Genomic DNA, 25,316 nt, shown 5'->3' on the forward strand with positions numbered 1-25,316 from the left:
AGATAAAAGAGGGTAAATATTAAATGCTGCATGTGTGACATTGCCAGCTTATTTATTTGACGGGAAATATATTCAGGGGGGTAATTTTTTTCAGCTTGGATGGAGGAGTTGAGGGAATCTGAGCGAGCGATGGAGGAGTGCGTCTCAGGGAGGGGAGGAGGGAGGAGGAGGGGAGGGAGGCAGCGAGTTAGTGGATAAATGAGAGAGCAGTGCTGGCTCAGCCACAACGCCTCACTGCCAGGCGGAGGAAGCAGTCCAGGAGACACACACACAGACACACACATTCACACACACACACACACACACACAGTTAAAAGCAGCTGTTTCCAGGAGCGTCTCCCCTGCAGCCGGAGCTGCGCACTGGATGTTTGGACTTGATGCATCTTCACATGGAGACAACCGGAGTGGCTCGTGTGCCAGGATTTATTCTCTAACCTGTGGCAATATCTTCTTCATCTGTGGGGAAAAAAGACGCTGTTTTGTGTGTGTGTGTGAGGGGTTTTTTCCCCCTCTTTTTATTTCCTAAGAAGCAGACACCGTGAGGCGTGCGCACAGCGCTGCGCATCACGTTGGACACATGCTGTTTCTAAAATGACTGCTGTCAACAGTTTGGAGTGTGTGTGAGAGCCAGCCAGAGTTTCTGCCCGTGTGTGTGTGTGTGTGTGTGTGAGTGTGTGAGTGTGCGTTTGTGTGCGCGCCTGTGTGTGTGCGCGCCGTGTGAATGTGTGTGTGCCAGGATGAGCGTTCCCATGTTGAAGATTGGCGCGGTGCTCAGCACCATGGCCATGGTCACTAACTGGATGTCCCAGACTCTGCCGTCGCTGGTCGGACTCAATGGAACCATCATCTCCTCTGAAGGAACACACGAGCGGATCGTCAGTGTATGTATGCATGCATCTCCACCAAGCACACACACTGCAAGGCGCTGTTTACCAAAACTATGGCGGGTTTTTGGAAGTTTAATTCTCCAAAAAGCTCAGTTAAACAGTAAATTCTATGTATTAAATCCGCTCCTTAACCCGTTCTTGCATGATGACACATTTTTTTGTCTCCTGTTTCATGCACATCAACACCCACTCACTAAACATATAATTACATAAGCTCTCTAATGTGCTGTAATGTGACATGCTTCATGTGTAATAGGATGACACATCATTTGACTTTAGTGTTTAAGTGGAAAAAAAACAACACATAAATATATACATTTACATATTTAGTTCGGTTTTTGTGTTTTAATCAACACATTCAGGGTAGAGAAATTCGTCATGATGTGTTCAGTGGTGCAGAAATTAGATCAAGGAAGACACTGTTGGGAACAAGATTGCCCTCCTCAAAAAAATAAATGGCACTAATAAATAGGTGATTGTCCCTTTAATGAGCCATAAAGAACACATGTACAGCACACACACACACACACACTCACACACACACACACACACACACACACACACACACACACACACACACACACACACACACACACACACACACACACACAGTAGTAATAGGATTGCTCCACTCTGACTTACTGGGGTGATATTTCTCCTGGGGAAGGCTGACTCACCCGTGGGACAGCCGACGATTTGTTGCCCTGGCAACACCCTGGAAACCCCAGACATGAAGATGCTCGGACCACTGCACATATGACTGTCTTAACCCCATGTAATATATATCTGTCTATGCATGGGCATGTGCAGCAATTTGTGTGTGTGTGAGAGTGTGTTCTTGCTGGAGTCTGTGTGCACTTTGCTGAAGTTGCAAAGTACCACCGCAGAGCAGATGTGAAGTGCCTTTTGAGCTAGAAAGCTAAATCATGCAAAACCTGAGCACACACAAGTGCGCACGTACACGCTCACACACACAAGTGAGTGGTAGCAGAAGGAGATGTTGGAGGGGAAGTGCTGCGACTCAGGATGATGGCAGACAGTTGTTTGAAATCCTGGCCTCTCGTGTCGCCGTGAAGCCAGTTTGATGGCGCGTGAATACAATAGTGTGTGAGACCACTTGTTGACAGCTGTGTCCTCACAGTGCGGTTGCTTAATCTCCTCCACGGCCTCCAATAAACAGGCTTGAAATGTTTTCAGAGGAGCTGACTTCTGACTTTTCCTCTGAAGGAACAGAAGCTTGAATTTTCCCTTCTTAATTATGACACACCTTGATTATATGTGTGTGTCCTGCACATCAGTTGTCCTTTGGTATGAACTTATTGATTGATGACGTGTTTCTTTAAGGACGGGACTTTTAATTTGTTTAGTTTGCACTCCAACAGAGTTTCTGAGTGTACTTTTTCTTTCATTGACTGACCACAGAGATGTACCAGACGTATCAGACAACAGGCTTCCATGTGGAAATCCTTTAAGAACGGCAGAATGCTGGCGGAGGAAAGTGTGTCTGAACGGAAAGTTTCAGGAATAAAAGTACAGATACAGGCACAGCTCTGTGCAAAATCATGCAGCGGAGAATTTAGACGTCACTAAAGCAATTAATCTCAATCCTAAACATGTCACTGCGAGCACGAACCCAAAGCTAACTTCAGTTATTCTTAGTGTCATATGGAAATTGGTTTTTAATTTAAAAAAAAAAAAGTTAATGATAGAATCAAATGTTAGTTTTCCTGATCGCTCCCAGGAGGCTAATTTCTTCACAGATCTCAAATCTGGTTCCAAATCCTTCATGTTTGTCGATGACGCCTGGATTTAATGGAAAAGACAAACTACACTCTTAGAGTAAGTCCTTTTCTACAGATGCTTTTTATTGGTGGCGTTGTGACTTTAGGTGCTGTGAGTAGAGGCAGAACTCAGTTGAAGGGCTCGTTTGTTGTAGAGTTGATCAGTCCTTATTTTCACATACAGAAAACAGGTAAAAAGCACTCTTTGTGGAGGGAAACATTTGCATGAACCAAACTCACAAACAGGTTTATTTTCAATAATTTTGTTCAAATTCACATTGTTTTGATTCCACAGGATAAAACATTTTTATCATTTTTTTGTCCCTGTTGAGTGATAAAAACACCTACATCGCACTGTCACACAGTACATTAAGGTTATGTCAGAAAAGCAGATTGTCAACACGAAACAATTCACCAGCAGAAGGTTTGGTTTGGTTTTTAATACACCCAAAAAAAAGAGTCTGAAATGATTATGCGTTTTTTTAATAGTCTGCAGTTGCATCTCAAATGATAATTTCAGAAATTGGTGGTGAATTAAACGCACCAAATGACTGCAGCACCCACTGGGACCCATGCCTGCTCCTTTGGAGTCACTAAGCCTGACACTGCCTTCAGAGACTTTTATATGAAACTGTGTTGTACATTTTTTTTTCTCCCATCCTATCTCTGCTGCCTCCTACAACAATTTAACAGTGGCTCTGTTTGCGCTACACTCTCTCTCCCTGTTTGCACTGATCACAATCAGTCGAGCCGCCTGTGTAGATTTTTATCATTTTTCCCCGGTGTGAAATGAGCCCTTAGGTGCCATATGTCCTCCTCTGTTTAATTACATCCAGCAGTCGGCACAACCGCCGCTCGTATTCTCATCCCGTCCACGTCTCCCTCTCCTAAAACCCACCACTTCTTTTCTCGGTCGGCCTCATTGTAAACGCGACTTCAAGGTCACCACGGAGCACCCAACTGATTGATTTATCAGATGTTTCCCCTCAGGCCTCCACCTCCTCCTCCCTCGCCTTCTTCCCTCGCACGCCTCCATCCTCAAGCTTCCCGCTCTGTCATTACTCTTGTTCAGGGTTTGTAGGACGGCTTCTCAGCCAGATCATAGCGGCGGCGCGTCAGACTGAGACCCGCTGCTCCGCTACGTCGCTCCGAACTGCTAACATGTTGACGTGAAGCTGGTCGAATCTCGTCGCGCTGTCACCATCCGGTCTTTTAAGGACTCATGTAACATCAGTTGTTTCTGAACTATTGCAAAAAAAGGAAACATATAGGAAAACATCTTATGTAAGTATGTAGATGGTTGTTTTAGAAGCATAAAAAAGTCCCTTCTCTTGTTTTGTGCTGCAGCCTTGAAGAATCACCTCAGTGGAGTCTGTTTCTGTGCTTCTCCTTTTGCTGCGAAAGATTAAAAACAGGTTTTTGTTCCCTGTGGAAGCCAATAATGGCTTTTTCTCCAGTTTTAATCGTAGAGTCTGAATACTTAATACTGATTTGTATAATACAGCAGGGCTGACATTTTTTTTTAAGGAATTTAAGGGCCACTGAATTCAAAAGAGTGAAATATTTAACCTGTGTTGTGAATCCTTCTCTTCAAAAGCTCAGTGTTAATTTTCAGTGATGCGTTTCACAGAATCATGTTTTTCAGTAAATTTGTAAGCGCACAATACCATCATTAGAAGTCAGTATTCAAGCAGTTGTTTTCCTAAAAAGAGACAGACCAAGATTTTATACAAACTTGTAGCAATTTAATAATATTCCTCTGTTGGGGCGTAGTTTTTTGGAATCCAACATGTCTTCTGGGAAATAACTAAATCGTGAGCTGCCAAAGGCTTTATTTTATGTCGACTTGCGTTGGCAAATAAGCGTGCAGCTAAGTTTTTCTGACCTTTTTGTGTTGCTGGAAGCATTTTTTGGAGTCAAAAACTGCAATAAGAGTGAAGTTTTATAGGAAAGTTATCGCAGGAACCTTAATACATTCACCAACTATTGAAATGTGTCTTATTAACAGTCAGTGCATTCATCTGATGTGAATTCTATTCAATCTCAGCTGATTGAAGGCAGGTCACATCCTGACAGTGAAACACATTTAAACCTACAGATGTCTTTTTTTTGGTACATCCACACATTTTCACAGGTTTTGGGACTGTGAGTGGAAGCTGGAGATTCGATTTTGGCTTTGTCTTTCAATGGAGTCTAAATTGTATACTCTTTGTGTTTTTTGTTGCATTTTTTTGCCCGTCTTACCATGAAATATTCCTCGTATGTGAAAACCTGCCCATCTATGACGGCAATCCATTCGAAGTCAAAGAGAACAGTCTCACTTGTCAAAAAACATTATTTAATATATTTTGATTACTTTACTTTTTTACAACAAAACCTACAACATTTGCCTCCTTAAAGAAACACCTCTATGATTTGTTTTAGTGTCATTTTCTTTTTCATCTACAAAGGAGCAGACGGAAGATTCTGTGTTAAATTGGCTGAGTGTCATTGTTAAACAGTTTGAAAGCATTAGAAGACATTATGTGGCAGACATGGACACAAGAAGAGTAGAAGCACACTTGTGCGTTAGTGAGGACTTTGTGAAGGGTGGAAATAATCTTTTGCACCGACTTGCGAGAGCTCTGGGGAGTCTGTGACTTTTTGCCAGAGAGAACAGCCGTTCCTTCTGCGGAGGCTCTCCGGTGGTGCTGCCAGCCTCCCTGCGCATGTGGGGGATGTCACAGCTGGTTTTTATCAACAAATTGAAGAACACACACTTTTTGCATGAACATCTCCGCTGCAGTCACGAATCTTGAAACTTGAAGAGAAAGTGAAAATCAAATTACTGAGATAATTATACAGTGAATTTCCTGCAGAGGAGAACAATAGGAACAACATTGTGCTCAGTGTTGCCTCTGTAGTCACAGTCTTGCAGAGATGCTGAGAACAGGTGTGTTGCATGAAAAAGTGCATCACACCAACAAGTTATTAACTTCTCGATTTCTTCCTGTTTCTTTGACACTAATCTTTTGAATAGATTTCACTCATAAAAGATGTGATTACATTGTCCTGCCGCTGCTGGCTTCCATTTCCTGGCATTTCTTCTTCACCTGGTTGATGCATTTAATGCAAAAATCATTGGAAAGCGCTGCTTGAGCAGAGCACTATAGATTCACATAGATTGAATGTAATAAAGGTTTTATCCATTTTCAAACAGATGCTTGATGCTTTTAGTGAGACATTGTTTGGGGACTTTTTTTTTATGCAAGCAATAAATTACATGGTTGGACTGAAGGACTCAATAATATTAAGCCAATCTTTTAAAATGAAATGCACTAATTATACAGACTTTTTCATCTCAGAATGTTGGAACGTGTGCTTTTGTTCCACATTATTTATAAAATAAATGTTTTAAATATGTGTGAATGCCACATAGAGGTGTTTATTTACGCCGGTGATAATGGAGTGTGCTTCAAGGTTAAAGGCTAACTAACGTGGATTTGATGGTGACTGTTTTCTCCAACAGGTGCAGGATGCTTTTTTATTATTTTCAGTTTTTCCAACATCTTCATTTTAGAAATGCCCTCTGCACCACCGCTGTATGTATAATATATGTCTTATTTAATGGCACGTCACATTCAGCACGAGGAGAGCGTTTGTTTGCAGCCTGAGGTGAGGCAAAGACCTGCAGGAAGCAAAATAATTCATAACACCTCAACCTGCATGCAGGAGCTGGAGGTGTTTGTATGACAGGGGTGGATATTATCAACGTACGATCTGAATTCTGAGCTGGATTTACAAAGGCACATCTCGTTTTGTTTTGTTTTTATATTTAGTATTTGCTGTTTGGCAAGTGTTTATGATAAATCCCAACAAATACTTTGTCAGGTGATTAAAAATGTTACATTTGTTGGTATGTCAATGCAAGTCGCAATGCCCAAAATGCACATAAAAAACATTGAAAAAAATACATTTGTAGAAAATTTTTTTAAGCCTCTGAAGAAACACAAATAGGTCTCACAGAGGGAAAAAAGAAAAGACTCCAAATCAAACAGTATTCTGAGTTTCACCTTGCTGACCCCCTCCTCTGCGGAATGCAGGCCCTGACCTGTGATTCCTGCAGTGATTTCATTAACGGCGGCCTGTTTGTGCTCAGGGTTTGTATCCCGGTTCGGAGGAAGGCTGGCAGGTGTACAGCACGGCCTCCGATCCCGACGGCAGGTGTGTGTGCACTGTGGTCGCTCCGGCCCGAAATCTCTGCAAACGAGACCCTCGGAGTCGACAACTTCGCCTGCTGACCGAACAGGTGAGTACACACTCTGTGTGTGTGTGTGTGTCCCACTGCTTGAGCGTGTCCCTGCATGTTTCAGTGGTCAGCATTGTGATGCAGCGGGGGGGAAAGAAGCAGCGCATCGGAATGAAATATTCACCGGACTGTCTCTTTGTTTTGACACTTGCAGAAATACACTTGAACAGACACGCAGGCTCTCAGGTTTCACTGACAGATGTATCCCTAATACATCAGTGGCTGAATCCTCTGCAGACTAACAGTCATTCAACATGCCAGAAAAGCTTAAACTCAAAGGAAACACTTGACGGATAAGCGGGAAAGAAGCGCTTTCTTCTCTGCGTTTGTCCATTCGTGTGCCTCTCTCTCTGCTCACACATGTGTGCATAGTGGGTGTGTTTACGGCACGGTTTGCATTTGGCTGCATAAGCAGATTCCGCTCAATGCGTGTGTGCATCTTGGGAGAGGAATAAATATGATTTGTGACAGGAATTGATGAATTATTGAGCACCATCAGGCCAGCAAACATCGCTGAGAGCGTGCACTACTGTAAGTCTCACACATCATGATAGGCATCAGAGTGAGCCGCGGCACGCTGCTGATAACATCACAGGGATTATAACTCTTTTTGTTGTTCACCGCTGGTGTTACATCCTGTCCTCTTCACACAGGACGGGAGAGGAAAGAGAAAAGGAGGATGAGCATCAGAAATAACTTTCTCTCTGCTTTTGTAGGCGTGCGTCTTCTTTCTTTATGAATCTTAATCACGTCTCGGGAAGTGCCACCTACATCCTGTTGTGAGCGTGAACGTGTGTGTCTGTTTGCACACGTGGATCACTGCTGATCCTCCTGCTTATCTGCGTCCTCCGCAGCACGCGTTACAGCAGGAGAGGCGTGGGTGTGTTTGCTTGTTTGTTTGCTTGTTTGTTTGTTTGCATATCACTTCTGGATATCTGGGTCATTTCATAATACTTTTTTTCACACGTTTTTTTTTTTTTTTGAGAGATTTGAAGTGTCTGGTAGCTTGGCGGGTTGGTTAATCAGAGGAGGCGTGGGAGGGTTTGTTTCTTTAGAGAACATATTCTAGGTGAAAAACTCATGTTTAAATAGATCTAATGAGATACGTCTTCAAAGGGAATCGTGATTTGTGTGTTCCTGCATCATATTATTCACACACGTGATAGGAATGATAAAACTCTGGACTAAACTGTTTGTTTCTTACAATAATATTTTCTCACATTCTTTATATCTGTTCATTTTCATATATTAAATAGTTGGAGGCATTTCTTCCATCTTCAATCTAAAAAGTGAGGAAACAAGAATTTTTTAATTTCTTATTTTTTTCCTGCAGTGCCCGCAGCTTTACAAAATTGTGTTTGAAAAATTCAGTAGCAAATGTCTTCTCTATTCTGGATTATCCAAGGTCCTCACACTCCTGCAGGATTATTATAGGAAATGCACCACATGAAAACGTGCTGTTCAGCATCCATCCATCCATCCATCCATCCATCCATCCATCCATCCATCCATCCATCGATACATTCTGATCATGAACTTTGGGCCATGAATGAGATCTGCGTTTCCAACCCCCCAAAATAAACATCCTCCCTTCCTGAGAGCTGATGGTGTTGTGTGGATGTTTGTTTCTGATTCTTCATGTCTTGCCCTGTCATTTCATTCCATCCATTGACAGGTGCTTTGCTGGGTTCTCCATCGCAGCGTACATCCGTGCCCTGCTGGCCAGAGTGCATTCAGCAGTTTAAAATAGGCTTTGATGATGACTGATTAACTCGGACAGACTGAATTAAGATGTGTGCACCACAGTTTGACTGACGCGACTTCAGCTGACTACGGAGCTGATGTGTCGATAAACAGCAATACGGCTTCATACACACCCTTAATACGCTCTAAATACCCCCCACCCAGCCCTCAGCAACACCCTGAAGCCTGAATTGTCCCTAAAGGTTGAGCATCTTGCATGGCAGCCCTCACCACTGATGTGTGAGTGTGTGACTGACTTTGTCCAACAATGTAAAGTGCTGTGGGGCTGCTGAAGCAGTGAAAAATTGCACTGTATAAGTGAAAACCTTTTAGCTAATACATTTTTGTCCATGCGTCTGATGCTAGTCACTTTTACAGCAGCAAACTGGATTATCAGGTAGTCTCGATCCAAAATTGCCACGTTGCAGAAACTTGAATAAACAAAAATGTGGATATTCAGTGTTCATGCAGTAATACAATTTTGGCTTGTAAAATATTGTGTGTGTGTGCTGTGCTGATATTGATTTCCCCCCAGTTGCTCTTTTCTATACATCAGAAAGCTGCAGCTCCGAAGCCCCATGAGGCTTTTCAGCTGTTCTGTAGAACGTAAAAATAACATGGAACAAACTGTAATTTATTTTATTCGTAGTTCCGTCACACGGCAAATGATCTTTGAAAAGCTCTTGCAGCGAATGACGTGTTTTCAGTTTTTATTCAGCGACAGCGCTGGTCATGTGTTTCTCTGATGGCACCTTTCACTGCAGATTATTGATGTCGAGTTTCTGAAATAACTGTAGATAAATCTGGTGTCGTCTTTCACCCTCCAGATTCTAATTAATGAGTCATTATCAGCCTTTTTTTCTGGGTTTAAACATAATCCATTCATTTGAAGTATGGGTGCCATATGGAACCCAGAAGATGAACCCTAGAGGGACTATCGTACCTCATCTTTACTCAGAGGGCTACATCTTAGTTCTTCAGGGACATATTATTGACAATATTTGGATAGATGCTCTAAAATCTGACAGATATATTAAATATAGCCATAAGTTACATGATTGTACAATGTGCACATATGCTACACATTCATGCTGCCCTCATGAGCTTAAAATAGGAATTTGCCATTCTGATGATATATTCTAGTCAATGCCATTAATACGACATTTTAAGACAAATTGCACAGGCTTAATAAAATTCAAATGTAGGCGTAATTGGTCCTTGGGCTGGGCTTTGCCTGCTCGAAAATTGCATTACTATAAAATAATGTAATGTCATTTTTCTGCAGTGGCTCACTGCACCATCTTGTGGTACAAAGTAGAATTACAGAGAGGACAAACCAGGGGATCATTTAGAAACTTCAGCTCATCTTTGCCCTGGAAATTACATTTTGACTTGATTCACATTCAGTTTTCATTCATTTTTAATGTTTGTTTCTTTATTTTTCATGAACCGTTTTTTTTTTTAGATATGATTCACATCACATCTGCGCACACTGCTCAAAAACATAAACACTACACTATCATATATTAAAGCTAATATTGTCGTCATTGTGCAGAAACAAAGGCTCTGAATGCGCAAAAGCGACAAATGTGGTGGGAATTATTGCATAACGCGTTCTAGAGAGACACAAACTTTCTAAATGTCATCTGTCAAAGCTGTGAGTTGCACAAATTGAATTCCTTTTTTATCGCTGCCTTCCAAGGTGGAAGTAGAGGTTTCACAGATGTCAATCTCCGGGACAGATATTAACAAACCTATGGGCATCTCCAAAAAAAACCACTAGATGCTGTGAATTCAGTGAGGTGGCTCTTTAAAAATTGCAGCATTTCACCTCACAGCCTCACAGCAGGTGTTCGGGGGGAGATAACAGGTGCCAGAGAGCGGACTGGAGCCAAAATCAGTCATAAGCATTTCCAGCATACGGGGACACCACAAATAATCACTCATAATAACAGCGGTGTGTGTGTGTGTGTTTGTGTGCTAGGTTCAGAACGTGAGTCAGTCCATGGAGGTGGTGGACCTGCGGACGTCCAGAGACCTGCAGTACGTCCGAGACTCCGAGCCGCTGCTGAGAGGTGTGGACGGACGCTTACACACTTATGTGGCCAATCCACGCTCTCTGACAGCAAAGGGCCTGCAGGTACAGTGTCTCACACACACACACACACACATGCGCACACACACACACACACACACACGAAGACACTCAGACGCACATGTGATCGAAGGCCGTCGCTGAAGGGAACACATAACCTTTGGTGTGAAAACATTGATTTCACGCATGCCAAGCCGAAGTTCCCTGCCTGCACTCAGACACGCGAGCATCTTTCATTGAGGGGATGAAATTTGTCTTGAAGCTGTCAATTTGCTGGCTTCATGTCCGCTGTGGGAAAGTGTCACAGAGCCCTGCTTTGAAGGTGCCAGCAAAACTGCAGCATCACTGCACAGATTTGGACTTCAAGCTGTCAGAGACAAGAAGCCAACTCTTTCTATATTTGATGACATTTTCATCATATTTAAACATTACAATCTACGAAAGATAGTGAAACTGATAAGATCATGTGTTTTTAGCTTTTGTTGGTGTGAGAATTTGTGATCTTTAGATTTATCTGCGAGCAAATATTCTCGTTTTCTCATGGAAACTAATCTACTTTATAGATCAAGAGGTCTCAACTTCGGCTGTGTATTGCTTCATCTCATCACCACAGAGACGCTCTAATAGGGAACAGGCAGGGGTCACCATGGCGATATAAATCACACCTGGCAACTGGGAGACAGTCGCCTTGACAACTAGCTTAATATGCGCTCCCTGAACTGACCTGTGTGTGTGTGTGTGTGTGTGTGTGTGTGTGTGTGTGTGTGTGTGTGTGTGTGTGTGTGTTTGCTGCCACCGGTGACCAATGTGACCCGACAGAATGGGACACTGAAAGATTGTTTCGGGAATTGCAAAGATACATATGCTCTTCCTGTTTGAGCATTGACTTTGCATTCATGATGACACTGGGCTAATTTCCCGTGCATTTTGCGGCACGGACAGCTGATAGCTGCATGAAAACTGATTGATGTTTTCAGATATTTGAGATCGAGAATGGCTTTGAAAATGCTTCACATTAAAATAGTTCCTGTTTAATGTTATGGCGCTCCATCAGGCAAATATAACTCAGAACTCAAAGATATTATGTTTTTTTAATTGTTGTTTGTAAGAAAGAATGATGATTCGTCTTCTACATGTTCACTCACCTCCAGAGTACATAGGTGTCAATCAAATAAACAATCTTCATTGTCATAAAAAGTTTTATTTTCCTCAGTAAAGCATCAAACAAGCCCAGAGCTTATTAACATAGTTCTTTCCACTGATGACAAATTCTACCAACCGGCAACCATAAAATGCACAAAGCAGCACTAAATTGCTTGATGAAAAACCAAAAGGTGAGGTTTTATGGCAGATTATAGGACTGCTTCCCGTTCCAGTGGCATTAATTCCTTTTTGTCTGTTGGTCATTCTGTTTTCAAAGCTTTTAAAGCATCTTCGTATAGAAAATTAGTTTAAAAAATGATAAATTACACACACTCACATATTCATTTCATTGCTTAAACCTACACCTAACATTACCTCTAAAGGCTTTCTGATTGAAACATCAAAGTTTGAGAGGCTTATTTTACTGGGTCTGTAATGTGATGTAAACAAAGTAACACACACACAGACACACACAAAGACACACACGCCTCTGCATACATCCAACTTGCCTTTCATCTCTTCACAACTTGGGGAGTATATTTGAGTTTACATATATGTTGTGTGTGTGTGTGTGTGTGTGTGTGTGTGTGTGTGTGTGTGTGTGTGTGTGTGTGTGTGTGTGCGCGTGTGTTTCTGTCCTTGGGGCTTTTCCCAGTCATAAGCTTTTTCCTTTGCACTGAGAGGCAAAACTCCTGAATATTTATGTGCAGCTACATTAAGTTTATCAATAACTAAACAGTATTTTTATCTCATGGAGGAAAGAAGAAAGAAAGGTAGAGAAGGAAAGGTCAAAGAGAGAGATTATTAAACAGAGAGACAGGGTAGAAAAGACTGGTGGTTCCATAAAAAAGGAGAAAGAGCATGTCTTTCTGCACATATGTATGTTATTTTTCCCTCTGGGGAGACGGATGAGAGGAAAGAGCCGGAGTGAAGTGAAAGGGGAGGTAAAGGTTAGGCAGAGAGAGGAGGAAACATGAAAGCAGGAAACAGGAGGGGAGAGATTACAGTTATTGGAGATAAAGGAGGAGACATGGCGGGGGAGGGATTAGGCAGGTAAAGTGTTCAATATGTAACACACCGTGACATTTTTGGCATTTCGTCAAGACTGATTTTAATGAATACTTAATGAAGCGGCAATTATGTGCAAATAATGCTGCCAATACCAATCAGTGACAGCTTGGCAACCAAATCTGGGGTCAACTGCTCGGAAATGGTTGGTTTTGCTCATGTGACACGCACAAAAGAGTGTTAAGGCGTCGTTTTAATGTTTTAGGAATGTTGAAGATGCACTGGGGCTGTGGAGGAAGGAGGAGACACATCAAGTGTTTGACTGGCTGCCAAGCCTGTTTCCTGGATGCATTGCTGTGTTTGTGTGTGTGGGGGTGTGAGATGTTCCGAGGAGATGATAATGTTTTTGTCTTCACTTTTGACACGTCTTTTTAATCCCTCGCCTTTTCACATATCGACTCTAGTTCCTTTCACCACACAGAAAACTCTTCTGCGGGGATTTGAGAACAAAGATATATGTAAGAAACTGAAACAGATATAAAAGGAGGATATAAAGAGCACTTTTTTTTTTTTTTTTTTTTTCATTTTGCAACGCACAGTTGTTTCTTACATCATAACTCATTTGGTCTTCATTTACACTGATCGCAGGGGGGGAAAAAAGTCTTGTTCTCTCCATCCGCACTGGTTCAGAATAATCTGATGTGAGCTGTAAATACAAAGAAAAAAAAAAAAGAATCATCCAACCATCCATTTTGTGCTGCTTATCTGGGTCACAGTGCCGGCAAACTATGCAGACTCGCCCAGACGTCCTCTCTTCCAGCACGTCTTCCGTCTCCTCCTGTGGGACTACAGAGCGTTCCCAGGCCAGATGGGATGTGTAGTCCCTCTAGCATGTTCCTGGGGCGCTTTCAAACTTACTTAACGTGCTTTTTTTTTTTTTTTTTTTTTTTTTTTTTGTAGCTTTGCTCACTTGAGTCTTTTCGTCTTGTCTTAGCTCCTCCCAGCGGGGAGCGAAGAGATGCAAGGATGGAGGCAGCAATTAATCATGACGCACTACCGAATGTGCTTAAATAATTAATTCAAGAGGAAAAAAAAACATCCTTCTCCACCAAAAAAACAAGTTCAATTTACAATGAGAGTACGAGCGGGCCGCAGATTCACATATTTTCGTCCCAGTTGGATGTCTGTACGGAGGGTCGTCTGGCCCAACTGCACCTCAATGAGACGCCGTGGTTGAAGCGACACCAGCTGGTGTCATGTGGGTCAGGAAAAATATGGTACATAACTCATGTTGAATGTTTGATTTCCAAGTATATGCAGCATGCAGTGCAGTTTTGATGGAAAAAAAATAATTAAGCAATTGTTATATGATTATAATATTATTGATGCCATGACAACATACATGCTTTACGTAATGCTAAAGCAGTTTGATGATGTTTTTATTGTAGTCATGAAAGTCATATTGTCAATAACTAATGCATATTAAATAGCGGTGTGTCCTTTCTCATGTCTTTGGAGACCAGTAGCAATCAGAGAGGGAGTATTGATACAGAAACAAACTTCAAAACATGTGGTATGAATGAGAGCAGGGCTTTTGAAAGTATGGGAGATATTATTGCTCATGTTGTCATTTTAAATATCTGACAGGTGTTTCTATACAACATCGTTGACAGCTGTTACACATCTGATTTTATACTGAAGCTCATATCATTTAAAATACAGTTACTTTTTATTTCACTTACAATCCATTGTTTTCTAAAATTGTATTTTAATAAATTATGTACTGATTGCATCCTCAATGTGTTTCTTTTTATGATTGTTTTCTTCTTTAAATAATAAGCCAGGAAAAAGCTTCCTCTTGGCCCCCGGATTTTTCCTGCTGCTCCACAACGCCTGAAGCTGTCTAATCCTATTATTTTGCTCAGGTTTGACAATGAAAGCATATTTTTCAAATACTAAATATGATCCAGATTGATTCTATCAAATAATGACTGTGGTTAATGCTCCAATACAGCGTGCAGAGTTGTTCTATTTACACGGCCCGGCAGCGTAAGAGCAAGATATAAAGCATCAACAAAGACCTTCTAATTATGCAGCAGCGATTTGTTCTACTGATACAGCAGCGTGTGTGTTATGATAATGGGTATGAAGAATGGCGAGCGGCGGGGTGTTATTCTTCCACCTTCAGTTCTGGCTCGTGACAGTGATGTCTGAATAGAGTAGACCTGTGCTCCAGTCGAGATGCTCCTGCCTCTTTCACCTTCCTGCGATACATTATTGAGGCACAGTCTGAGGCATAAAAAAAAAGACTTTACATTTGCTCTGGGCGTTTTTCTCAGAGCTCAACAAGCTGGGTGGCGTTCGCAGGGCGCCTCGACCGCATTCATAAACCGCCTCAAATTAAACGGGAAGGAGCAATAACCGCACTCCGAGCACAGAGCAGCTTAAACGGTTGGACTGATTTAAAGACATCAGTGCAAACTTTCCCTCAGATTCATTTTGCTTCATATCTCTTCTCCACTCACAGGAGCTGAAGGGCCAGATGTCCCAGCTCAGGCCCCTCCTGTCGGTGGTGGAGCAGTACAGACTGGACCTGCAGACGCTGGCCACCCTGCGACAGGAGCTGCTCAACCTGTCCATCCTCCTGACGGGCATTCAGGAGGAGATCGGAGCGTACGACTACGAGGAGCTTCAGCAGAGGGTGCTGCTGCTGGAGACCAGGCTGCACAGCTGCATGAACAAGCTGGGTACGTGGGGGAGGGAGGGCAGCGCAGCGGCTTCTCCTCAACAACGCCGGTCGATTTAATGATTTTAAAACCTGTTAGATTTTATCGTGACCTCCCGTGGGAGTAGTAATTGTCCTATTCAAATTGTTCAGCACTTTGCCTAACAATGTTACTAAACAAAATGTAAAAAGAAAGTTAGACTGTTGGACGAGTATAAAAATCACAATTATTACATTCCTGGCAAATTAGAATTCGCTATTTTAATTTGAACGAATTCAGTTTTGGACTGCTGTTCCCATGGAGGTACTTTTGGTAATTTATAGACAGCCGAAGCCTTTTTCAACCATTTTTCATGAGTCAAGCAGTCACCATACAAAGATAAAATACATTTAATATGCTCTCTTTTTATTGCATAATTGATTCTTCTGCAGCATAAATTTGGACATGTTTTAATTGATCAGCAGTTGCTTTTGGTAATCTGTTTAAAATGAATTATATCATCAGAGGTCACCCCAGAGAGTCATTGTGACCCACACCATAGACTCTCCGAGTTATCCTCTGCATGCCCTTCCTTCTGCGATCAGGAATCAAACCCGGGTCCCCCGCACCAGTCAATGTCACGGCTTAATCCAAAATACCACAAGGGGGAATTAACAATGATTATATCATAAAAATAGAAACACAGATTAATTAAAATTCCCAATAGCAGGGTGACTCATAATATCCACCTCCCAAAAAAAAACTCTAATCAAAACATCTCCATCTGCTCCAAATGCCTTCCGAAAAAAAGACGAGTCCTCAGAGGGAACTTAATGGACATCAGCAGCCTGGTGTGTTGATCCCAAACTGCAGGGAGCTCCAGAGTTTCCAGGTTTATTGACGGGAGCAGTGCAGACAGCAGGTGACAGGTGGCGTATATGGCGACAAAGTCCGGGGGAAGAGGAAATCAATGATACTTGAACGGATCTCACACAGGATCGCTGTTTGTGCCCAGTGTGCAGATGAAGTTTGCGTTGCCCTTTTTAAAGGACACGACGTCCGTCTTGTACGCCGCTTCAGAGCTGGAGCCCGTCCCAGCTGACTCTCACATTCACTTCTACAGGCAGTTTCAGATCCAACTATTAACTAATGCCTGCTTTTGGACTTTGGGAGATAATCTAAATGCATATAGAGAAATATTCAATATTTTAGTTCCACATTAATATTTTTGATTCAAGTTTGGATGCATTTGTCTTTCAGGAATACTTTTTTATATTCAAATTTTACATCATGTAGTTTTATAATCACTTTGAAAAAGAGCAAAAAGCTGACACTCAGACGCTGCCCTCCTCTTGAAAACTTGACAAAAAGCCTCCTGATTCATCAAGTATGTTTTTAGCTGCATTGAACTGTTTCCTCAGGTCGTCACAGTTCTAAACCCCAGCCACACTAAATCTATATTCTTCTTTTGAAACTAAAAATGAATAATTGAAATATTCTGAGTAAGCACTAACAAATACACAAAGGATTGCTGTGTAATGTGAAATCAAAGCTCATCTGTGGGAACGATGACAGCGGATACGCCTGAAAGCATCGTTCATTGTCTGTCAGCCTGTAATTGTTCTAACGACAACCAGACGAGAATCATCTTCATCCGGTGACCATGGCGTCAGCATGTCGCTGCTACAACACGCCTAATTGCTACGAGTGGCTTACAATCAGGTTTTCATCGGGGTTTCATGATGGCACATTCATTAGATTCAGTTGTGTAGGACTCAAGCCTGCAGGCTTGTGGGTCTCCATCATTCAGGAATACCTCCTTTCACACAGAGAGAATTTGTTCAGACCATAAAATCACACCAACTGCCTGTCGCTATGAATTATTTCCTTCTAGCAGGCAAGAATGTCTCATTTTAACAAAATTGATAACTCCACACCAGGACTGAGTGCTGTTTGAAAAATCTGAGTGCAACATCAAAGGTTTAAGGAAGGTTGTTGTTACACCCAGGTTAAAAAAATGGATATGAACTCAATAAAAATAAGGAAATTTGTTCTTTTTCTCAAACTGAGTGGTATAGTGAATTCTAACCAGTACATTTCATGCCGAACAAAGAACTTCAGTGAAAATCTCCTGGGAACAGATGGGACAGAAAAACGAGTGAACGGAGATGGCAGATTCTGTTCTCTTCATTAACCTTTCTCATTTCAGATTTCTGGCCAATTGCACAATAGTTTTCACACGTCACACAAGAATGAATTCACTCTTTTCTGACAGCTCTGACAGAGAAAACAAATCTCTCCATTCTTGCAGACAGACCTTTACCTCATGCACCTCGACTATGACAATGGTTATAAAGTGACATTTATTACCGCTGGCACATCTGGCGACTCTGCAAGAAATTCTGTACATTAGATCTGGACTCTGAGTTCTTTAACCACAAAGACCATAAAGGACGGAAGCATTCAAGGCATCATGAGCGTTGTTACTGTGCCAAGTCACTCGTCTATTGGACGCCATGCTCAAAGACACTTTGTCGTGTGAGCAGATGATTGAATCTGGATTGAACCGGAAACCCTCCATTTGAGAGACGTCCTGCTCAACTGAACCACGGCAGCCCCAACATAATTATGAACATAATATTCTCAGGCAAGTCTTTTGTTTACATAATTTGACCGGATGCTTTCAATTCCAGTCTCAGCAGGAAGCGATCCATACCCGATTATAAACTTTGATCCAGGCCAGAGAAGCTCGCCACAGGTGTGAGGCCTGCCTCAAAGGGCTCGTCAATAGACCCTGCACTCACATCCTGCTATCAGGAGCCAGTGATTCTGGTACTCCCACTTCACCTGATCTGATGGAATTAGTCACATTATTTTTGTCTATTTGATTTTTTTTTTTTTAACATGAAAACACCCAAAATGTCAAATAACGGTCAGCGTAAAAACACCAAACCAATTTATTATAGCTTATACCTGAATTTGATGGAATGTTGACCATAAAGCGGGACGCTTCATGTCTGGAGAGAGCCGGGCTCCTTCCAGAGGCCGTTCTCAGTTTCCTTGATGCGTTGCACCGGGCTGCTGACGATAGCGTCATATTTACTGGACCAACACGGGAGCGGTATTGATTTTCCTTTTCTAACTGTCTGCCGCACAGCCAAGAAACATTTTCCACAAAATGTCAAACTATTACTTTAAGAGCAGTCAGCACTGCTCCAACAATTAAGTCTGACAAGGTCATACATGAGGATGGAAACCACAGCAGGGCTGTTTTCGACATATTTGGATGCTAAATCTGGGACATCCTGAGGTTCCGAACAGAAAACATTGCAGCAGAAGTGCTTTTAGACATTTATGTGGATGTTCTGACTTTGGATTTCCTGTGAAAAAGCCTCTTTATTGAAATACATTATTAATGATGACAATCCAAGCTGTTTAAAGGTCTATTTAAATTCTCAGTGAAACAACAAACATTTTACATCCACCTTCCAAACAGAGGTTGTATGACTGCAAGGTGACTTTTAGTTGCTTAAACACAGCTTTAAAGTTACATAAATAAACCAACATGATTTTAATAGCTGGAGGAGATACATGAAAAACAACAACAACAACAACAAGAAATGACTCATAGGCCTTTTTCTGTTTGGCAACTAGGTGCCAAAACGTTTCTCCCAAACCTGCACATTTCTCCAAAGTTCATGCTTGCAGCTCAAACATTTACAAGATTTGATGAAATGTTAAACCGAGCTGACAGATGACAGCTGTTCTTAAATTAGATGGTTAAGAGACCCGGACTGAACTCACAGCTCCCTGCAAGCCAGAAAAACACAAACACACATGGAGCTTTCCACCATCTTTTACATGGACTCGCTGCATGTTTGAATCACTGCCGGGGTTCTTTATCCCGGATTCACCATAATAGGTTCATTGTTTATTTACAGGCTGCGGCCGTCTGACTGCAGTCAGCAACCCGATCACCGTGAGAGCCTCGGGGTCCCGTTTTGGTTCCTGGATGACTGATGCCATGATTCCCAGCTCCGACAGCAGGGTGGGTGTACAGTGCATGCCTGTGTGTGTGAGTGTGTGAGCACTGTGCGCTTTTCTGTTTGAGGACAAGTTTCACTTGTTGGCAGCTGGTCCTGGTGGTGCAGTCAGTCCTCTGATGGAGATCAAAGCAGAGTAAAAGCAGCGAAGATTGCACTTCACTTCAGTTTGTATTCTCACAGGCATTTGCAACGTTATGTGACAACTTGCGCAGCCACATTTTTATGATGGCTGTTATGTGCCAGGACTTTAATAACTTGCACACTCATTTGTTGGCTGGGCTTCATGCATTTGTGGGACAATCGTGGTAAACGTTTTACTAACCGAGACCTTTTGATGGCTTATAAAAATGGAGAGAGGAGTGTCGAAACTTCGGCTTCGGTTCATTTTACACACTGCGGGAAAGACCAGCTAAAGCAAGACTGCGGCTCTGGTTGTGCTTAAATCCTGTGATTGATTTGCTTAGGCACATTTGTTCTCTGCTGTGTTTAAAGTGCTGCAGAGTTCATCTGGAAGTGAAGAAAGAGCCTCTGTGCACTTAATCCGTGCACAGCCCTCTAAATGGCAGGATGAGAATTGTTTTCAGGTTTCAAACTGGACAGCAAATTATGTCAAAGAAAGCCCTCACAGCTACAAACTAGTGCTGCAAATGCATGTGTGTGTCGTTGTATTATTCATGTTGTGGGAACATAAATCAATCTAAAACCGTTCCCTGGCCTTGCTCCAGCACTGCTCACTGCTCTTCATGCTAGTGTCTCCCTGCTTCAACTCACCTCATTCACATAAATGGATCCCTGTGTGGTCTGTGCGGAGCGGGTTGATGACTCACTCGCTTGAATCAGGTGTGCTGGAGGAGAGAGACTTCCAGGTGACGTATGTTTGAAGCCCCAGCTTAGATTCACTTTGCTCTGTCATGAAACAGCTATTTACGGCGTAACGCACTGGGACAACGGCTGGACAAGTAGCTAATGGGGACAGTTACCCCCAAATGTTTTGGAAATGCGGAAAATTAGCACTGAAGAAATAACAGCGCTCATCGGGTTGGTTAACTTCACATTCAATTGAAGCTGAATGCAAGGAAATATTTGAAATGAGGAGTCTGGAATGAGCAGAAAACAGAGTTAATGTGGTGATCGAAATGTAGATCGACTAGCTCTGATGTACCTGTGTGATATTTGCAAAAAATACCAACTTTTTTTTTTTTTTAAAGGATGTAAAAACAGTACAGTCAAAAAAGTAACCTGACTTCCATCCCCTCAAGACTGACGACATTCTGTGCTTTTAGCATTGAACCACAATATTGAGTGATGAGTGGAGCTCTTCATCAAGACTTATGAAAGTGACGTAAGCCGTAGTTTGTGTGTGTGCGTGACAATGGAGGCAGGTGTTGTGAACACACACACACACACACACACACGGTAGTCAAGCTCTATTATTTTCGTCACGCTTTTATCCCAGTCTGTTTTGGGTTTGAGTTTTCGCATGACACTCCTGTGTGAACTTTGTCTGCACTCATTACAAGCTTCACCCATTTTAGAAACTCACACACACACACACACACACACACACACACACACACACACACACACACACACACACACACACACCTACACACACACACACACACACACACAGGTCAGTTCAGGGAGCGCATATTAAGCTAGTTGTCAAGGCGACTGTCTCCCAGTTGCCAGGTGTGATTTATATCGCCATGGTGACCCCTGCCTGTTCCCTATTAGAGCGTCTCTGTGGTGATGAGATGAAGCAATACACAGCCGCAGTATCCCAGTTATTGCCTCGCGTTTCCCAGTCACCAGTGTGACTGGTGGAGTTATGGGCTGATGAGAGAGAAGTCGTTCTCTCTCTCCTCCGATCTGTTTCTGTCTTTGTTGCATCAATGGGAAGCTTTGTCTTTCCATCTATTTTACTGCCGTATTCACAGTGTGTCGGGACCGCACCAAAAAAAATGTATCTCGCATAAATAAGATAGTAGGGCTATAAAAAGATGCAGAGATGAGCTCTCTCGTGAACAAACATGCTAATGTTTACATTCAGTGCCTCTCTGTGTGACCTTGAGGGCCCACAAACATGCCATCCATCTTCCATTGCATATAAAGCACTTCTGGGCTGACTTTTTTATGAGACGATTCGTTTTCAGATGTTTATATTGCTTGAAAGAAATTCATTCTGCTTTTAATAGTCAAAAAAGCATTTTTTCCATCTGCAATATTGTTTGAAAAAGATGCTGTGGAATAGTGGATTTTTTTATTTTATTTTTTTTCAGCATCACTGGCAATACATCCACTTCATTAGGGTGAAACAGATACTGGACTAAACAATAGTCCCTTCTCACCTTGTTTACTGATCGCAGTGGCCTGCAACCATTTGTCTGAGGTGTCTTTTGTTATGGTGGTCTTTGGATAAAATGCTTTCATGTCCGCAAGGGAGTTTTTTATTCCCCCTTGTGTGCAATTGCATGATCAGTTACTGGGACAAATTGGCCCAACGCTGAGTGCTGCTGTTATAAGCTCTCCTAATAGATGCAGGGTGTGCACCCCAGAGAGCATATTTCACTAGAAGAAAGGAAGTTCCATATTGGAATGAGTGGTTTTGTTCTGTTGAATGCATTTGTGGTGTAAACGTGTTTTCTAGCTTGCAGTCATCTTCTTTCCTTGTTGCCTCAATAACTCAATTACAAATTCAGCATTTTCTGCAAAAGAAAACCTTCTCTGATGGCATAAATCCTGTAATTGTGAACTTGGAATATGTTGGCAAACAACATATTCCAAGTGGAACAAACCACTGTCACTTTTCCATAACGACGCCATGCCACTTCATCTGACTGCTGGTCCACACTTCCGGACCCTTCACCTGGTTTATCAGAGGAAAGACAGATTGCTCTGAGAGGAACCGTATAGTCTGAAGGCCGTCAGCTCTGTCCCTAAAAAGAAGTTCATCGTCCACACACAGTTAGACTCAACACATAGCCATAGATAAGGAATCCACTAACCTGAATCTGAATCCACTAGTATTAAAAAAAATAATAATCGAAGAGAACTTTAAAAAAATGCAAATACAGAAGCCACAAGAAAAGATCAACAATCCAAGAACATGAATTTGGAATCCACATGCACAGAATAGCAATCCACTCATATGGATTAATAGTGCAAGATCACAGATTAAGACACAGTAATATAATGGTGATAATTAAACTCCACATCTCAGGATTACATTATCATAAATAATCCAAGACCACAGATTATCTAAAAACACATATTAGGAATCCACCAGATGAGAAATGAGTAGCATAAAGCAATTACCAAAGGGCGCGCATTGTGATCCTCCAGCATTTATCAAGAATTCAAGAGCACGGATTAGGAAACCAAGAGGATTAAGGATTCCTGAAACTGCCAATTCGGAAGCATATATCATAAACTGACAATATGAATCCACTGATGGCTCTGAAGAGGACTCCAGACTACAAGATAAATGTAAAATAATCATGTGGTTGCATAGATATCATGGCATCTGCTCGGAGCATGATGTTCTTGTTGAGGATGTTGTCAGCTTTTGGGATTTCTTACGGTCATTATTTATACAGCCACTAAAAACTTCAAATGGGTGAAACCTCATAAACTTTACATACCGACTGCATAAAATCATTTCTGCTGTGTGTCTGTTTTTTTTTTTTTCTTTAACATTTATGAAATACTGTAGTCTTAAAAATCATGCGTGAAATTTACGATTGGACAGCTGGTCATCTAGTGCACACACACACACACACACACACACACACACACACACACACACACACACACACACACATACATACCCACATGCACGCACACACACAGGGTGAGTTTAATGAGTAAAGTCATTGTGATACATCCTTTGGTATCCATGACAACAGTGTCTGCAGAAGGGTCCCAGGCTGGCATTTATGAATTCTTCATTAGCTCATCAGTGTGTGAATGGGTGTGTGTTTATATGTGTGTGTGAGTGTGTGTGTGGCAGCGCTCGTATTGTACTCCTCATGGGCACGCATGCACGCACACACACGCACCTGTCGCTGTATTTGGGAACAGCTGCTGAGGTGTGGATATCCCCCGATCTGTCAAGATGCCTCTGCCGATAGTGTGAGAAGGAGAGAGAGAGGATGAGACGCGCAGCAAACCGGAGGGAGAGAACGAGGGTGAAGAGGTGTTTAACAGGGAAAAGCGAGGGAGAGATTAAAGGCTGAGGAAGTGTTGGGGGGGGGGGGGGGGGGGGGGGGGATGGAGATGAGACAGACAGAAAAGGGGGTAAAACTACAAAAGGAGATTGAGGTAAGAAAGAGGTTGAGACAGCTTGCGCTTGAATTCTTAAAGGGTTCTTCATTTGTGGTAATTATTACTCCTCTTCAACCTGGCTGTGAAGTGATTCCTCCCTCCAGGGGCTAAAACAAAAAACTCTCGGACAACACTCCCAACCTTTGTTCTCGTCCTCAGTCCAGCTGAAGACATGAAAAATTAGAGTTTTTCCACGTCTGCTGCCACATCAGTCTGCCTTTGTGGTCCAGTTCAATCGCCTCGTGACGAGTTTAAATGATCTGCGTCGCTCTGTGTCCAGAGTCAAAACGGCTCCAGCCAAAGATGGATGCTATTTTGGTGAATCAGTGTTATTTTAGGCACAACTGAAGGAATGTGATTCATCTGGTGTTTGAAAGGTGCCCGTTTGATCACGGTGCAATGGGAAACGATCACGTCCACAAATAGGTAATCCGACGCTGCAGCGAGGACTGCAGAGTATTACTGTGTTTACTGTAAGGCTCAAACACGCCTCTCTGGTAGGTTTGCATTAACCACAGATGTTTGATCAGTTGCATTTACGTTTTTGGGTTGACGGTTAGTGGTTGTCATTCCATTGGTGCCTTGCAGGATTCTCTTCAGCTTCTTTGAAGATGCAGTGGTTAAGTAGGGGTCTGAGGTCAAAGCTGTTGTATTTGTGAGAAAGCCTCAAGGTCCCTCAACTTTAGTTTTTCGTCATCAAAGGTCGCTGCAAAGTCAGATTTGGCCCCCCTTTTTTTTAAATGAGGTCTTAGACAAAAAAAGAAAGAAACTCGACCAGGCTGGGCTGTTTTGTCTGAATATAATGGTTATTTCCCGAACCCTCAGCCGTGGGACCTTTGCCGTGTCAGAGCTGCGCCACTGAAGAGCTGCGGAAGCTGCCGATTATTTTCAAGCAATGCTGTTGGCGGTGTTGTTGTTTATGTATCTTGGCTGAGTTTAAAGCGGCAGCTTCTCAAACGTCTTCCCATGTATCACCTGTTGAGAGTTAAGTTTTGAAGTACACTGCTCGCTTGTTTGCATGGTAAATACGAACAGGTACGCAGTACGCCTGCAGCAGTTCTGCTTTTCACAACTCTCCACATGTGAAGTTGTATGTAAAAACCAAAGGATAATGAAACAGACGCTCAACGTCCTTGAAGTTGAGCTGCGACAAAATGCTTTCCTGGAGTTCGCTTCTGCTCCTTTTCCCCTCATCAGTGCAAAACCCGGCCGGCAGCATGTCAGCGGCACCGGTGATCGGCGGAGCACCGATCGATTGACGGGTTGAAGTCGTGACTGTGCCATTAACACACAG

The 25,316-nt window shown here is 42.4% G+C and overlaps 1 pseudogene; it reads left to right on the forward strand.

Annotated features, from left to right (window-relative positions):
• Positions 1-221: 221 nt before the first annotated feature.
• LOC115390206 (noelin-2-like) overlaps positions 222-25,316 on the forward strand; it is a 30,250-nt pseudogene continuing 5,155 nt past the window's right edge.

Source organism: Salarias fasciatus, chromosome 6 (assembly GCF_902148845.1).
Source record: "Salarias fasciatus chromosome 6, fSalaFa1.1, whole genome shotgun sequence".
Classification (NCBI taxonomy): Eukaryota; Metazoa; Chordata; class Actinopteri; order Blenniiformes; family Blenniidae; genus Salarias; species Salarias fasciatus.